Here is a 3,761-nt window from a genome sequence, read left to right on the forward strand (position 1 = left end):
GATCTATGGTAGAACCTTTCATATTGTGGCGCCGTACTTCACGATGTGCATGACTTTCCCATTATAAGGCGTCTAACTTAATATACCGCGTCTAATGACCAGGGCCCAAACGTGACTCATTCTAAGCGTAAGTCACGCCGATCACCCCTCCCCACCCCAACCCCACTCCATCACAGGTGCCGGCGGCTGTCCCCACGCGGGGCCCCAGCTGTGGCCGCACCGGGCCTCTCGCCGCGCCGTGCGCCGGGAACTCGGTGGCACCGGTCAGCCCGGTTAGAAAGTCGCGGTGGAACCGGCCCGGCCCGGTCGGAGAAAGCGCTGTGGCCTGTGAACGGGCCGCCGTCACGGGCCGCGGGCCCGGCCAGATCGCCCGGCGGCCGGCCGGCCAACTGCGCCGCAGCCGTCACGGCCGGGACGGCAGGGCAGTGGCCAGAGGCAGGCGATCGAGCTGAACGGGACAGCTGTCCGTCTGTTTATGCACCTGGACAAGAACGATAATAAATTTGTGCGTAAACTATGAACGCAACTTTTTGCGCTAACTTGATATTCTATCCCTTCCAAAAGGCCAATATTCGACTCTTGAATCAAAAAGCTGCACATGCCAGCAGCCATATGAACTGAACTTCGCACTAAGCAAAACACCCGAGCATTATCACTGGCTCCGACGCTCGGGGGCCCAGGTATTGTGGTGAAATGCTGAACACTCCATCCATGGTAGGATTATGCAAGACGTTACCAGGCAGTGCCACGAAGGTGGTGCAAGCTGCGGGCCACGTTCTCTCCCAGCGGGTCGACCGGTGACGAAATTGGAGCGCGACGAAACGTTAGATAGACCGCGTGCACAAACCACAGCTTGGCAGACCTTTAGCTAAATAAAAACCTGACATACCGGAAGTTCATTACACTGAAATTAATAGATTTTAGGAAAACTCAGTGTTAGTCAGCCATATATTTCTTAATTCCTTCTTAACATTTTTTTAAATTTAATTCTAGAGGTATGCCCCATTGATAATCTTTTAACACACATACGCCTCTAAGAGAAACCCTATATGGAACTATCATTAATCAGAACATTGCACACCTTCCTATGTATTAATGCTAAATGATCACAAATCTGTCCCTCTGGTGACCTGCTTGCAGCAAATGAAGGGTGAAGTGATTTTTTTTAGAAAATGTTCATCCATTCACTTTTCAAGGCTTAAAATCATATAAACTAGGTAAGTGCTGAGTGCTACCTCTGCAGCATTGTGATGTGCCAGGCCAGCATCAAGCTAGTATGCCAATGTGCCATAATATTCTGCCAGCAATCACATGTTTTGGAAACACTCACCACTGCAGCAGCTGTTTTTAGGATTAATGTGCATGAGTAATGACCTGATATAAAAAAGCAACTCAAGCAAGAACCAGCAAGAACATAATGAGGGGGAGCTGAAAAATTCAGGGAGAGATACATTTCATTTTCCTTTGAAAGTATTTGGCTCCATTGGGAGCCTTAGGCCAAGAAGGCATACTTTTGTTGAGTGGGCAGTAATGGAGTGAACAATAAGAGCAGGGAACATCATTGAGAACCAGCCAGGAAGCATACAATTGTGACTTATCCTCTACCAGGTTACCAAACTCCTCAGTGGAATGGATCTGCCTAACAATCTCAACCAGACTTACTGCAGTAAATAGCAATATTGCATTCACACGTTTATATGTAAACATTTGGGTACTAAGTGAGCTGTGAAGTGTTAAGTGAGTCTTGAATTGATTGATTACCACATTGCCAAGTCCATAGCCACATATAGAAACATTTCACAGCTCTGGACCCAATCATTATCAATATACCTACCCATCATGCCTACCTATTCTTTTGCAAATATGCCTTACAATGCAATGCCTATTTTGAATTTGGAATACCACTTGAGCCTAAAGCACTTAGATTTCTGCAAAATTATTTGCTTTATTTCATGCAAATACAGAATTTGTGATGCTCCTTCAGCTTTTAAGTGCAAAAACAAATAGGCATATTCTTCTTTATTGCCATGACAGCAAAGAAGGGATTTTTTTTTTGAAGATAAGGTTGTTGATAAATAACAAGGCAGCACATTACTCACAAAAGAAATTTTTGGCAAAGGATGAAGCAATAACTAATGGAAGCCAGCAGCATTTGGCATTGAATTATATCAATTGTATTGCTGCTTAGGGCCTCCTCAACTTGTTATTTAATTAAGCACCAAAGCCCAATTTTTAGGTTGCTCCTGGAAAAACCATTGAAAATAGTAGGTAATTTTTCACCTGCACTCTTGCCTCCTCACAAAACATCATTACAAGCAGCCCTACAAATTAAGCCAACAATTTAAACAGCACTGAAACAAACAGACAGCCATTGTTTCAGCCTAAATTCAGCATGGTAAAGTGACAGTTTTATGACACATTGTGACAAATGTGCTTATTGATATAGCCACATAATAGCAATGCAGAGCAGTATCCGCATAAGCCACAATAAGCAGCATTATTCCAAATCCATAAAAAGAACAGTTTGACTTACCGTCAGCCGACTGCTGGAAGTTCACGTAGGCGTAGCCGAGGGAACGACGGGTGATCATGTCCCTGCAAACTCGGATGGACAGGACAGGGCCAGCAGTCGAGAACTTCTCAAAGAGCATGGCTTCAGTTACGTCCGGATGGAGATCCCCGACGTACAGGGACGCCATGGGATAGTTTGGGCCGGCCGAATTCATGGTTTGATGACTTGGTTCGGAGCTACACCACAATTATGTTTAAGGGTTTTATTTTCTGATTTTTTTGTATTTTTTAGCACAATATGGGTAGGCGAAGTGCGCGAGAACACACGTCCCGCGCCACAGACGCCTTCGACACACAGAGGAACAAAATGAAGGAGAGAGAGCTCGGACTTAGGGCTTCCATATCCAGCAGCGGTGTAATCTGGTAGCATTTGGCCTAAGACCTTGGCGGTTTTCACCATGCTTTTATATTTTAGAAATGCAACTTTTGATTAAGTTCCCAACATTTTGCATTTGTTATTTCTCATTGTTTGAAATTTCTTAGATTTGGATCTATTTTGTGAATAAAATGGCAGAACACTTTTTGTCAATTAGTATTTTTCAACGGAAAGCGGGTTTGACACTATAAAACTTCGAGGTCTAACTTTAGCCTAGTTTCAAGGTTTTAATTGATTGTAATGGTATCTTAGAGCAATGACAATGTTTAAATATTTCAACGAAGCTTGATTGCACAAAATTATGCTAATGAAAGTGATTATAATCAGACACCGTCTCCTGTTCATCAGGCTTGGCGCACCCTTGGCCTTTTCAGTGGTGCGCTATCGCCCCCCTGAAGGGCCTCCTCCCTCTTCCGACACGTGGTGCTCCGGGCTCCGGCGGCATGTGGCGCGCAAGGCCGTATGTGGCGCGTAGATTGTGACCCGCGGGTCGGACTCATACGTCAAAGGGCGAGTTCAAGGGGGTCCCCGGCGAAGTCTGTCGGGCGCAATGCAGGACCGGCAAGGGGCATTTGGGGGAGGGATGAGCACCCGTGACCCATTCGGACACAGTTATAACCGATGACTCACAAGTCACACTACTCGTGTGACATGGGGATTTCAGTCCACGGTCCCAAGGCGAGGCGACGAACTCCTGGCGCCCTTCCCATCCAATCCGAAAAGCGACACTGGTCGCACAGGTCGTACCGGCGATCCCGGGTTGCGTCATACTGCTGTCTCTCCCGATCAGGCGGAACAATAAAGAATTACGCAG

This window comes from Amphibalanus amphitrite, unplaced genomic scaffold (assembly GCF_019059575.1).
Source record: "Amphibalanus amphitrite isolate SeventyFive unplaced genomic scaffold, NRLGWU_Aamphi_draft 002056F_arrow, whole genome shotgun sequence".
Taxonomy (NCBI): domain Eukaryota; kingdom Metazoa; phylum Arthropoda; class Thecostraca; order Balanomorpha; family Balanidae; genus Amphibalanus; species Amphibalanus amphitrite.